Source organism: Antechinus flavipes, chromosome 2, assembly GCF_016432865.1.
Source record: "Antechinus flavipes isolate AdamAnt ecotype Samford, QLD, Australia chromosome 2, AdamAnt_v2, whole genome shotgun sequence".
In the NCBI taxonomy this organism is placed as follows: Eukaryota; Metazoa; Chordata; class Mammalia; order Dasyuromorphia; family Dasyuridae; genus Antechinus; species Antechinus flavipes.
The window spans coordinates 58,562,347-58,577,195 of record NC_067399.1 but is presented as its reverse complement, the minus strand read 5'-3'; the positions used below and the strand labels follow the sequence as shown (position 1 = coordinate 58,577,195).

General features: G+C 36.7%; 1 protein-coding gene across 2 annotated transcripts in view; it reads left to right on the top strand.

Moving 5' to 3' along the window:
• DNAAF1 (dynein axonemal assembly factor 1) overlaps positions 1-14,849 on the top strand; it is a 39,065-nt gene that overhangs the window by 923 nt on the left and 23,293 nt on the right. The window lies entirely within an intron of this gene.

Below are 14,849 nucleotides of genomic sequence, written 5' to 3'. Positions count from 1 at the left end.
GTGCCAATGTGCAAACATACATATACAAACAAGTTACATACAAGATAAATAGGAAGTAATTCACAGAGGGCAGTCATTAGAATTAGAAGATATTGCAAAAGGTTTTTTGTAAAAGGTGACATTTTGATTGGGACTTAAAGGAAGTCTATAGGTACAGTGGAGGAGGGAAAATATTCTAGGAATGAGAGGGACAAGTCAGAGAAATTGCCCATAGCCAACAGATGGAATATTTTGGATTGAAGATGATGTGTTGGGGAGTAAATTCTAAAAAGACTAGAAAGGAGGAACTGGTTTATTAAGGGTCTCGAAGGCCAAATAATTTGTATGTGTGAGAGGAGCTGCTCCCTTTTGACTTAAATCCTATAAAAATCAACACTCTTAATCTCCATCCACAAACATCTCCCTCACCCCCTCACCCTCAAACTCTGGGCTCACATCGACCTAGTCCACGGTGGGCTAAATTCAAAGTTTAGTTTCTCTTAGCAAATATAGATTATTGTTCAGTCACATTGGACTCTTTATGACCCCATTTGGAGTATTCTTGGCAAAAATACACTGGTTTGCCTGCTCTTCCAACTCATTTGAATGGATGAAAGTGAAACAGATGAGGTTAAGTAACTTGCCTAGAATCATACAATAAGAATTGGAGGTCAGATTAATTCAGATCTTTCTGCTCTATTCCCTTCACCACCTAGCTGCCTGAGCAGTTGCACACCCACTCACAGGTTTTGCTGGGAAATCTCCCAATATATGTTGTCTGTCTTATTTTTTTTTTATTTGTGCATAGAATTGGGGTCAACCTTATCTGCACTGGAATAGCGCAGGAAGAGAAGTAGCAATAGAGCATTCTCCTATCAGTTGAAAGAGAGGGACTCTTGGTGAAGGTTAGTAAGGCTGGAATTCACACCAGTGTATGTGGACTCCGGGCTAGAGCTCTTCTGCATCCTGCAGATAGGACATGGCATTTCTATACGAGTCTCATAGCCCAAGGGTGGTGGGCTTAAATGAGATCATAGCTTGGGAGGCTTTAAAGACCATATAAATGTGAGCTATTAACTCCTAGTTTTTGATTAGTCATACATAGTCATAGATAGAATACAGTTGAAAGGGAAAAAGTCAAATTGTCAACTGAGTTTCTCATTTTAAACAAAAATTTTATTTCTGGAGATAGCATTTTTTTTTATCATAAGTCAATTATTGTATTGCTGAGAAGAGCCAAGCCATTCATAATTAATTATATAATAGTGTTGTTACTGCATTTTACTAGTTCTACTCACTTTATTTTGTGTCAGTTTATGTGAATCTTCTCTGGTATTTTTTTAAAGCATTCTTCTAGTTATTTCTTATAACTCAATAGTATTCCATCATAGCCATCCACCACAACTTGTTCAGCCATTCTTCAGTTGTTGGGCATCCCCTCAATTTTCAATTCTTTGCACTACAAAAAGAGCTACTTATAAATATTTTTGTAGAAACAAGTTCTTTTCCTTTTTCTTATGTTTTTGGAGTACAGATCTGGCAGTGATATTACTGAGTCAGAGGATAATGCATAGTTTTATTGCCATTTGGTCATAGTGCCAAACTGATCAATTGACAACTCCACCAATAGTGTATTGAGGTACCAATTTTCCCACACATGTTCCAATATTTGTCATTTTCTTTTTATATTAGTCGTTAAATGTATAAGGTAACATCTGCCAAGTTTTTGCATTTTTTTAATCAATAGTGATTTAGAGCATTTTTTCATATGAATTTCCTTCTCTGAAAACCACCTGTTCATATCCTTTGACTATCATTTGGGGAATGAATTGCATTCTTATAAAATTGACTCATTTCCCTCAAATATTCATTTTCATCAGAACAATTTGCCATAAAAAAAAGAGCTTCCCCTAGTTTCCTGTTTCCCTTCTAATTTGGCTGCATTGATTTTGTTCAAACAAAAAACTTTTATGTAATTTTTATTATTATGTAATTATTTTATGTAATCAGAATTATCTATTTTATATCCTGTAATGCTTGCTCTCTCTTTTCTTTGGTCATAAATTCTTCTCATCCATAAATCTGACAGGTAACATATTTCTTGATCCCCTTCTTATGATATCACCTTTTATGTCTAACTCATATACCCATTTTGACCTGATCCTGGTATAGTGAGATGTTGGTTTGTACCTAGTTTCTGTGATGTTGGTTTATGCCTAGTTTCTGCCAAAATGCTTTCCAGTTTCCCTGCCAATTTTCAACAAATAGAGTTCCTGTCCTAGAATCTTAGATCTTTTATTAAACATAAGATTATTATAGCCATTAACTACTATGTATTATATATCTAATCTTTTCTACTGATCTACTACTTTCTTAGCTAGTACGATTGTTTTGACGATTACTAGTTTATAATACAGTTTGAGATCTGTTATTGCTTAAAACTACCTCCCTTCACATTTTTCATTGATTCCATGATATTCTTGATCTTTTTGCTCTCCCAGATGAATTCTGTTTTTTAAATTTTTCTAGCTCTGTAAAATAACTTTTTGGTAATTTGATTGGATATATAAATTGAATTAGTAGAATTATTACTTTTATTATATTGGTTTGCCCTATCCATTTTTCTCTATAATTGTTTAGATCAGTCTTTATTTGTAATTTTTAATTGTGTTCGTGTAATTCCTGGGTTTGTCTTGGCAGATAGAGTACCTAGTATTTTACATTTTCTGTAAGTTTTTTTCTTGTTTCTATGATTTGTTCTATGACACACTCATTTTTTAGGATTATATTTAGTTTCCAATTTTTAATCTAGGTATCTATGGCCCTTAATTGAATATATTTTTATTTCATTATGGTCTAAAAAAGATACATTTATATATATAAATTTTTTTGCTTTTCTGAATTTGGTTGTGAGGTTTTTATGCCTTAATTCAGTTTTTGTGAAGGGTGAAATGCTCCTTTCTATTCCTATTGACTTTTTTCCAAAATGCATCTTTTCTTTTTAAAAAATTCTATTCATTTAAGTTGTTTCTGCTTGATTTTATGGTTAAATTTATCTAGTTTTAAAAGGAGAAAGTTCAGATCCTCCCCCAATATAGTTCTATTGTCTGTTTTCTCCTGTAGTTTATTTAATTTTTTCTTTATGGATGCTATGCCATTGGTGCATACATATTTCATTTTGATATTATACTTCATTGCCTATGGTACCTTTTAGCAAAACAGTTTCTCTACAAATTCCTTTTAATTAAGTCTGCTATTGTTTTCACTCTGAGATTGTGATTGCCACCCCTGTTTTTACCTCATCTGAAGTATAACAGATTATGCTCCAACCCCTTATTTTAACTTTGTATGTCTCTGCTTCAAGTGTGTTTTGTGTAAACAGCATACTCTAAAAGATTCTAGTTTTTAATCCATTCTACTACTCACTTCATTTTATGGGTGAGTTCTTCCTATTTATAGCTATGATTATTAACTGTGGTGTTTTTTTAAAACTTTTTATTTTCAAAACTTATGCATGGAAAATTTTTCAACATTGACCCTTACATAGTCTTGTATTTCTTATTTTCCTGTCCTTCTCCTCCCCTGGATGGCAAGCAATCCAATATATGTTATACATGTTAAAATAAATGTTAAATCCAATATGTGTAAACATATTTATAAAATTCTCTTGCTGTACAAGAAAAATCAGATCAAAAAGGAAAGTAAATGAGTAAGAAAACAAAATGCAAGTGAACAACATATCAAATAGAGTGAAAAACACTCAGTTCCTACAGTCCTCTCTCTGGGTATAGATGGTTCTCTTCATCACAAGATTATTGGAACTTGTAGTGTTCTTGTTGGTTTTCTGGAGGTCTCTGGACCAGCCTTCCTTTCAGTAAAGTAATCACCGGGAGAATAGCCAGGTGTTAAAAGTCCAAATTCTTTATTGCCTCCTTGCTGGAGCACAGGCCCTTCAGAGGGGCTTTGGTCTCAGTGTGGGAAGTGCAGGAGGCCAGGCCAGCCACCACAGTGCTGTGAGATGGAGTGAATTTCTCTCCTTGGCTCTGAGAGCTTGAATTCCCGCCTCCAGTTTTCCATCTTCTCTGAGTCTGACCCTGGCTGAGTTTGTCCCAGCTTATATGCTCTATTCTAATTACATCATCGTAGGTGTGAATCTTGTAGAACTATATTAAGTACTAAGTACATGTACTGAACTAGAGAGCTATTACTCACCTAACCATTGTCTTATCAATTCCACTGAGTTAGCACCTTGTAAGAATCCTTGTTTCAAGTACAGAGTTCTGGCCCATAACAGGAACTGGCCTGAATCATCTCATTGTTGGAAAGAGCCACATTGATCAGAATTGATCATCATATAATCTTGTTGTTGCCATGTATAATGATCTGGTTCTGCTCATTTCGCTTATCATTAGTTCATGTAAGTCTCTCCAGGCCTCTCTGAAATCATCCTCCTCCTGATCGATTAACTGTGTTTTTATCTCCATCCTATTTTTTTCCCATTTATCCTTCTCTCTCTTTACTATTTCCCACTTCTTAAGTCTGTCTTGCTTCTGATCATTATCTTCCTTATCTGTCCTACTTTCTCTCAATCCCTCTTCCTTTCTCCTTTTCTTTTCTCCTGCTTCTTCCCCATGGGAATAAGATATATATTTTATATCCAATTTAAGTTTGTGTTATTCCCTTTTTGAATGGATTCCAATAAGAGTAAGATCCAAGTGTTTCCCACCATCTCCCCACCACTATAAAAGTTGTTCTTTGCATACCTCTTTTATATAAGACAATTTTTTTCCTAGACTTCCTCTCCTCCCTTCTCCCAATGCCTCTCTTTCTGACCTGTTAATTTTTTGATATCTTTCCATCATAATCAACTCATACCTGTGCCTCTACCTTTGAATATCTATTCTAAATGTCCTAATAATGATGTTCTTAGGAATTAGAATTATTTCATGTAGGAATATAAACATTTCAACCTTCTTGATTCCCTTGATTTCTCTTTCATTATTTCCCTTTTATGCTTCTTTTGAGTCTTGTATTTGAAAGTCAAATTTCCGACTCAGCTCTGGTCTTTTCATCAGGTTGCCTTGAAAGTCCTTTAATTTGTTAAATGTCTTATTTTTTTCAATTCCTATTTTATCCTCTAGATCTAAGATATGGGAGTAATTTTCCTTGGTAATTTCTTGAAATTTGCTCTTTTTTCTTGTTTTTGATTGTTCTTTTTTGGGGGGTGTTTTTTGTTTTGTTTTGTTTTTGCAAGACAATTAGGCTTAAGTGACTTGCCTAGGGTCACACTGCTAGTAAGTATTACATTTTTTGAGGCCTCATTTGAACTCTGTTCCTCCTTACTCCAGGGCTGGTGTTCTATCCATTGTGCCACCCAACTACCCCTTAGGTTCTTTTTCTTGATCATGGCTTTTAGGAAGTTCAATAATTCTTAAAACATTTCTCTCCTAGATTATTTTTCAGGTCATTTGTTTTTCCAATCATATGTTTCACATTTTCATCTATTTTTTCACTCTTTTGGTTTTGTTTTATTGTCCCTTGTAGTTGCATGGAGTCATGAGCTTCTACTTGCCCAATTTTAATTTTTAAGGAATTATTATCTACAGTGAACTTTTGTACTCTTTTCATTTGGCCAATTTTCTATTTTTTAAGGAATTTTACTCTTCAGTGGATTTTTGTACCTTTTTTACTATTTGACCAGTTCTGTTTTTTAAGGTATTATTTTTCTTCAGGTTTTTGTTTTTGTTTTTGTTTTGTTTGGTGCCTCTTTTACCAAGCTGTTGAATCTTTTTATAATTTTCTTGCATAACTCTCATTTCTTATCCCAATTTTTTTTAATTTTTATATTTCAATTTATTTAATATTTTCCCCAGTTACATTCAAAACAATTTTTTACATATTTTTAATGATTTTTAAGTTCTAAGTTCTCTCCCTTATCCCTACCCACAATTGAGAAACATGTGAAATTATGTAAAAAAATTACCATAATAGTTAAGTTGTGAAAGAAAACATAGGTCTCCCACTCTAATAAAAATAGAAACCCTTAAGAAAAATGAAGTTAAAAATAGAATAATAATAACAAAAACTATATTCAGACTCAAATCAGTTCCCACTCTGGGTATGGATAGATAGGATTGTTCATCATAAGTCCTTCAGAGTAGATGTGGATGATTATATGACCAAAAATAACAGTCATTTACACTAGTTCTCCCAGAACATTGCTATTACTTTGCATACAGTATATTTCACTTTGTTCCAGGTTTTTTTTTCCTGAGAGCATCCTACTCATCATTTCTCAGAGAACAATAATATTCCATAGAGAAACTTGCTTTGAAAAAATATTTTTACAATTACTATTGCTAATTGTATTTCCCCCCATTTATTCTTTTTCTCCTATCACTGTCCCTCCTCAAATGTGTTTTACTACTGACTATTCCCTCTCCCAATATTCTTTTGCTTTTATCACCTTCCCCATTTTCCTCCTATTTTCCTATAGAATAAGATAGATTTCTATGCCCATATTGAGTATGTATGTTATTTTCTCTTTGAGCCAGTTCTGATGAGAGTAAGATTTACTCACTCACCCTCTCCTCCATCTCTTCCCCTCTACTGTAAAAGCTTTTTCTTGCCTTTTATAGCCGATAATTTGCACCATTCTACTTCTCCCTTTCCTTTTCCTTCAATACATTCTTCTTTCACCCTTAATTTCACCATTTTCTAAAAAAAAATTATCCCTTCATATTCAGCTCATACCCCATACCCTCTGTCTATATATACTCCTTCTGTCATAGAGAACATTCTAATGAGTTATAAGTATCATCTTCTCCTGTAGGAATGTGAACAGATCAATCTTATCAAGTCCCTTATGATAGCACTTTCCTGATTACCTCCTATTGCTTCTCCAAAGTCCTGTGTTTGAAAGTCAGATTTTCCCTTCAGCTCTGGTCTTTTCATCACAAATGCCTGAAAATCCTGTTTCCTTGAATGACTACCTTTCTTCTGAAGGATTATACTCCTGGGTAGGTGATTCTTGATTGTAATACTTGCTCCATTGCTCTTCAGAATATATTTTAAGCCCTCTGGTCCTTTAATGTAGACCTTGCTAAATTGTAGAGAGCTAGAACTCTGAAAAGGTGTACCTGCATCTAAGACAGCAGAGTACTTAAGGCTAAGTACCTACTCAATGTGAGATAATGATTCTATAAACATATTTTAGATGCTCAATTGTCTCTTGACAATTGTCACCTGCTGAATGTGTGATGGTAAGGTAATCATAGAGAAGGATTGGAGGGCTGAAGGGGAGAGGGTCAGAGGATTTCTGCCTCAGTGCGCTCAGCGGGGAAGACTTCAGGCTCCAGAATCCAGAATCCAGGATCCAAGTAGCAGCTTGCCTGCCTCCTTCATTTCTCCTCCTGAAGACCAAGGACTCTGACTGATCCTGAGGCACTCCAGGGAGCCAGCCCGCACATTATGCTAAATCTTGTGTTATCCTGACTGTGGCTCCACTATGTTTAAATTGTTTCTTTCCAGATGCTTGAAATATTTTCTTCTTGATCTGGGAGTTCTGGAATTTGGCTACAATAATCCTGAGATTTTGTGATCTTTTCTGGGAAGTGATCAGTGGATTCTTTCCATTTTTATTTTATCTTCCGGTTTTAGAATATCAGGACAATTTTCCTTTATAATTGTTTGTTTGGTTTTGTTTTGTTTTTTGGCTGAGGCATTTGGACTTGCCCAGGGTTAAGTGACTTGCCCAGGGTCACACAGCTAGAAAATATTAAATGTTTGAGGCCAAATTTGAACTCAGGTCCTTCTGACTTCAGAGCTGGTGCTCTGTCCACTGCACCACCTAGCTGCTCCTCCTTCATAATTTCTTGAAAAATGATGTCCAGGCTAGTTTTTTGATCATGACTTTCAGGTAGGCCAATAATTTTAAAGTTCTCTCTTCTGGATTTATTTTCCAGATCGTTTTTCCAGTGAGATATTTCACATTTTTATCTATTTTTTTTCCTTTCTATTTTTACTATCTTTCTCATAAAGTCATTAGCTTTCATTTGCTCTAGTCTATTTTTTAAGGAATTATTTTTCTCGATGTGTTTTTTTGTACCTCCTTTCCCAGTTGGCCAATGTTGCTTTTTAAAGCCTTCTTCTCATTAGTTCTTTGTATTTCTTTCTGAATATCTCTGTTCTTTCCCTAATTTTTTATCTCTCTCTCTCTGACTTGATTTTCAAAGTCCTTTTTGAGCTCTTCTATGACCTGAACCTAATTCTTAAGGAATTTGGATGTAGGAGCTTTGATTTTGTTACCATCTTCTGAGTGTGTTTTGATCCTCCTCCTTGTCACCCTAGTAACTTTCAATGACCAGAATTTTTTTTTGTTTTCTGTTCATTTTCCCAGCCTACTACTCAGCTTTAAACTCTTTGTTAAAGTAGGTCTCTGAAGTAATGAATTGAACCAGCTACACCCAGCAAAAGAACTCTGGGAGATGACTATGAACCACTACCATGAACTCCCAATCCCTCTATTTTTGTCCGCCTGCATTTTTGATTTCCTTCACAGGTTAATAGTACACTATTTCCAAGTCTTATTCTTTTTGTTCAGCAAAATAACTGTATGGACATGTATACCTATATTGTATTTAACTTATACTTTAACATATTTTACATGTATTGGTCAACTTGCCATCTGGGGGAGGGGGTGGGGTGAAGGAGGGGAAAAATTGGAACAAAAGGTTTTGCAAGGATCAATACTGAAGAATTACCCATGCATATAACTTGTAAATAAAAAGCTATAATAATAAAATTTAAAAAAAAAAAAAAAACTCTAAAAATAAATAAATAAATAAAGTAGGGCTCTGTTACAGGGTGGAGGCTACCCTGTCACATGCTTCAGGAGTTTTGTACAACTGTTTTCAGAGATCCTCCTAGGACTCTGACCACAGGCCTTCTTTTTTGCTATGGGGCTGTGAGGCCTATTCCAGCCCCCCGGGAGCTGGGGCTCTGTTGTCGGGTCGGGACTGAGGCTCTGCTGAAGGGTCAGGGCTGGGGCTCCATTGTCGGGCTTAGGCTGTGGCCTGGGCTGGGGCTCCACTGACTGGCTGGATCCCGGCTCTGCTGACCCTGTTGACCTCCCCACTGACCTTCAGAGTCCTCTCAGGTTGGTTCCCTGGGCTGAGAGATCCAAAAGCCTCCAGCTCTGCTGCCAATCCAGAGGTCCTGCTTCACCGGGGTCTGTGTTGGAGGTGGGATTGCTCTCTGTATCCCAATTTTTCTTCACCTTATTTGATTTTTTAAATTCTTTCTAAACTCTTCCCAAGAATTTTTGATTGATGTGTATCCAATTAACATTTTTCTTTGAGGCTTTGCTTATAGCTGCTTTGATATCATTCTTCTTTGGGGTTTGTGCCTTGTTCTTGTCAATATAGTCATTTGTTATGATCAGATAATTTTTTTTGTGGTTTGATCCCAGCCTATTTCTTGATTTTTAACTTTTTACTCAGGGGGGCAAGCTATCTTGCTGCTGTTTTCAGAGCTAGCTCTACAGATCTATAGGTTTTCAGTATTTCCATGGTCAATGTGATAGTGGAAGATATGGTCCCTGCTCTCTTGATCTGTGCTCTAGAATTTACCCAGGAAGGAAGCTTATACTTCCTTGTTTCCATCAAGGCTGGAATTGCTTCTGGCCCTGGAAATGTGACCAGGTCCCCCAGTCTCTTACAGCCACACTTGTTAGTGCTTGCCTCTGTCCTGGAATTGAGGGCTCTCTACCTCCCTGTGAATGACCAGAAACATTCCCCTCTGCCCTAGAATAATGAGCAAGGCCCCTGCTCCCCTGTGGCTGCAAATGCTGTGGGACTTTTTGGATCTCTGATTGCAACCAAGGTCTATGTATTATCAGTAAAATAAGGTCCTTACCCAATTGCTGGTAAAAGATTTCCTGCAGTCTCCTTCTGACAGTTATTCAGTCACCCCCTGTCTGGGCTGAGAGCCCCCAGGGCAGCCCCCCCCAGAGCAGCCCCCCAAGGTCTTGTCTGGGCTGGGCTTCCAGGGCCAACTTTCTGAGTTGTCTTGGACTGGAAGTTGCTTCACAGCATCCTTTTATGGGTTCTGCCACTCTGAGATGCTATTTGAGGTACTGCTTGAGAGTTGCTTGGAGAGGAATTTGGAAGAGCTTGGAGAAGCACTTTTCCTCCATCCTGACTCTGCCTCCACTGCCTTAGGGGATTCCATGTAGGCCTATATCAGACCCATTAAACTATGGGGTTTTAATCTTCCTCTGTCTCCTTCCTACGTGCCCAGTTCTCAGCATTACAAAGCCAAATGCTTCAAAGACATAGATGTCTGTCATCATCCTATGCAAGAAGCTTTGAAAAGAGTAGATGTGTTTGCTTTAAGAGTCTGCTTTTTTCATGGAACAAGACTCAATTTTTTAAGGGTTGTCTAGGAAGAGACCTGGGTTCTAGGATTAGCCCTGCCATTAACTGGCTCTGTCACCTCATTAGCTCTTTCAGCATCATTTTTCTGATGTGTATTGTAAGGGGTTTTGATTAAATGATTTAACATTCTATAAGCTTATTGATAGGAATATTTGAATCCAACTTATGTTTTCTCACGTAAAATTGATATGATATTAGCTTATCCTTATTTGAATTCTTAAGAAAATTGTAATTCAGTTGGTTTGAGATAACTCCCTTTACAATTTGGTATAAGAACTTTTTTGAATCACTGTGTAGAACTTTCCCTATAATTGTTTAGACCATTATGACCTTTTTATGTATCTTATGATTTTAATTTATCCAGGATGTTAGCTGTTTTTCCAGATTTCTCTTCATCTGCCTCGACAAGTGTGCCATCCATGACTTTATCCAAGTCAGCAATACAGCTCATAAAAAGCATAGTGTCAGTGATAGATCCCTGGGGCTCCCCATCAGAGACCTACCATTCCCATTAACATCAAACTAGAAGTTTGACTTTGCATCCAGTCATTCAACCATTTCTAAATCTCTAGCAATTCTCTCATCTAAACCACAGATGTGGAAGGCTTTAGAAGGCAAAGAAGGAAGGACAACTGCACTTTGTGCCAGCTTTCTGAGGTGGTAACTCCCTATCCCACAAACCAAGAAGTAGGGCATGTGGTGATAGTACCAAAACATATCTGTTCTAAAAAATGGTAGAGGAAGGGAAATAAAGTCATGACCACATCATGAATTCTGAAAAAAGTCAAGAATTGATCTGGAGAGGGAATAGAACAGAGTTCAGGGACTGGCAGATTACATCTATTTAAAAAAATTATCTGCTTCTGTTGAATGGCATTTGCAAGATAAGTTGAAAATTTTCACAGAAAAGAAGGGTGGAGAGTCTCTGGTTAGGCAATAAATTTTCTTAAGATCTGGGTTTTGATGAGAGTTCATAGCATTATGTGGTGGCCAAAAATTAATACTATCCCAGGCTTGATTTAAAAGAGGCATTGTGTCCAAGGATTATCCAGGTGGTTGATAATCCTACTTGTTCTATCTCATATAGAGCCCACCTGGAATATCATGCTCTATTCTGGTGCCACATTTTAATAAGGACATCGATAAACCATAGAATATCCAGAGGAGAACAATTATGAGATTTGAAGGACCTTAAATTCATCACCAAAGGAACTATAAGAGAAAACTGTTTGAAGAGAGGTAGATAGGATCTGTCCTCAAGTATTTGAAAGGCTGTCATGTGAAAGAGGGATCAGATTTGTCCTTTTTGGGCCCCAGAGGACAGAACTAGGAAGGTTGTCAAGGGAAGAATTTAGGCATGAGGTCAGGGGAAAACTGCCTCACAGTGGAGGCTGTCCCCAGAGGCCGCGGGGCTCCTCTCCCCAGAGAGCTGACTGGCCTCTTAGACTGTTGCCTTGTGAGGATTCTTTTTCATGTGTGGATTGGATGACATGCCCAGGGAAATCTCTATATCCCCAAAATTCTGACATTCTACAAAGTCACATGCTGGGAATGGCTGATTAAACTGATGTCTCATTTGTAAACAACAAGAGCACATAATCCTATAGTCTTGTTTACAAAGCTTTCCTCCCAGAGCCTCCCCAGTGATTGGTACAACTAGAATCATGCCCATTTGAGAGGAAGTTTGGGGCTCACGGAGATTACGACTGGCTTGGTCACAGAGCAGTAAGCAGCCCAGCTAGAACTGCACACTGGGTTCTGATTTCAGATCTAGGATTCATTCACCTCACCAGGCTGCCCTCCTATAGGTCAATGGAAGGGGAGCTCAGAGGTTCATCCCAGGACAAGACCTAGGAATTAGGGTAAGGTATTCTGTCCCCTAGCTTATTCTTAATCTCCTAGAACATTACCTTCAATCTTTCTATAATGGAGATAATAAATAATTGTGCTACCTACTTTACAGGATAGTTTGGAGGAAAGCATTTTCATAAACCTTAAAGTGCTGTAGGAATATGTGTTATTGTTACTCTTGTATCCTCTACTGATGTTCTACCTAATGTGCTACTTTAGCAGGAGTCTATCTGAAAAACAGATTGCATTTTTCCTGCTCTTGTTATGAAACCATTGTCTTTGAAGCTCTAATGTTTTATTCATTTAGCTCTGTGCATGACACATTAGGATTGTGTTTTAGATGCTGGTTTTCCCAGTGGTCTGAATTAACCTAGCTTTCCTGTGAAGACTAGACACAGGATATTTCTGAGGAGACAGGACCTTAAAGGTTCTATAGATCCTCACTTTCATTTGACAGACAGATGAGAAGAGTATATCCTGTTGAGATGGTAAAGAGGTGTCTCCCATGGTTTCCGTGGAGGTTTAGTTTCAGAGGGTAGGTCTCTTAACTCAGTCCGTCTGCTCAATGCTAGTGCTCTCTATGCTGTTCCGTGCTGCATTAGAACAGACAAGAAGCATTAGAATGAGAAACAAGTCTAAAGGAACATGGGTGAAAGACTTGACCAGTTGAAGTCATGTTGAGGATGCTTAAGAATGAAACCGGAAGGGCAACAGACAAAAAGAAAAGATCTATAAAGATTTTTATACCAAAATCTTTTACCATTGGCAATAATGGAGTCATCGCATCTGGACTCTTAGCATCATGTTCTAGATATGTTTCTCTACAAAAGAGAATAAAACAGGGGAAAGCATCTGAACTAGGCCAGACATATAGAGAGGAGGTGCCTTTGGATGTGACATACTTTTGAGGGATTGATTCTCAAGGTATATGAAGGAGAGGGGAAGATACCAAAAAGAATGAAAAGATCTTGGATTTTATTCCTTCCAAAAGTAATAAGAGCATCCATAGGTTATATACCAAGTCAGAAGCAACAAGTAGGTTTTCTCAAGTGATTATATACAGTAAATCCTATTTTTTATCATCACACAATTGATATTACACAATGTAGAGAATACAAGATTTCATTCAAATTAATGTATATATTGTATATTGACTATTAAAAACTAATTGATTCAATAAAGTAAATTCTACTGTAAAGACAGTCTTGCAGCAAGGTATCTCCCATGCATATATTCCTTTATAAGAATTCTTTGAGTATCATTAACCTTAATTAAATCTTCTCATTGTTAATATCAAGTGAGGCATAAATCAGAAAGATGTATACTTGTCAAAGCTGGTTGCCATTCTCAAGGATTAGATCCACAAATGATGAGATCCTACAGACGTACCTATTTGTAGATAACATCATAAGGATTTCAAGCTAGGAAATGTTGACTAGCAACCTAAATGAGATAGGTAGGTGAGTTTGTATATTCGTATAAATGCATAGATGTGTGTGTGTGTGTGTGTGTGTGTGTGTGTGTATGGAAAAACCATAAAGAGAATGCAGATGAAAAATTAATTTGGCCCAAAATTGAACAGAAAGAGAATGTCCTAGATTGTTTTTGGGAAATGGCAATTCTTTTAATAAATTCAACCTTCTTCCTGAAACAAGGGCATATATTTTAATAATGGAGACTTTAATATTGAATACTTGAAGTATTCTTCATATGAATATGACACTTGGGACATTACAATCTCCAAAGAAATGAAGTTTGAGAATTGTCCAAAGGGCAAATGAGAAAGGCATGGTGGATGGGAACAAGCTATGACATATTACAAATAATGAATTATAAAAGAGAAGTGATTGAAAGCAGAGTTGTCAAACTCCCATGAGAGCAAAAGTGATGTCAGAATCAGATTAAATTTAGGAGAAATTTGTTTATTTTTTCAAGGCATTTGGCGTTAAGTGACTTGTCCAGGGTCAAACAGCTTGCACTGGTCGGCATTATCAGTCGGTATTATCAAAGGTCAAATTTGAACTCAAATCCTCCTGACTTCAGGACTGATGTACTGTTCACTGTACCAATTAGCTGCCTCTCCCCACTCCCCGAATTTATTTATTGGACTAAATACAAAATAAAAAAAAGAATAGAAAAAAAGAAAAGGAAAACAAAACATTGTTATGTGCCCAGCAGAACATCAGGGGCAATTCAAATTAATATAACAATAAGTTTACGTTTCAAGGAAGTATATATAATAATAGAAATTATATTCAGGAATGTCCATCTTTTCTTTGCTTCTTTGTAGGTTAGTGTGTGTGTGTGTGTATGTACTTTTTACTTTACTATTTTTTTGCCCCTTTTATCCCCCGCATCTCTCTCAAGCAGGTTAAAAGTAAAGCATAGATATATTTATACACACATACACATACACACACACATACACATATACATTTACCCATATGTAAACACACATCTAATTCATTGTCTATGTGAGTAGATTTTCAGAACTACAAGTCCTGCTTCTTCCATACCGGTTCTTCCTCTGCACCTCATTTGTATAACATAATTGCAATTTTTACTTTTAGTCTTAGACGATAG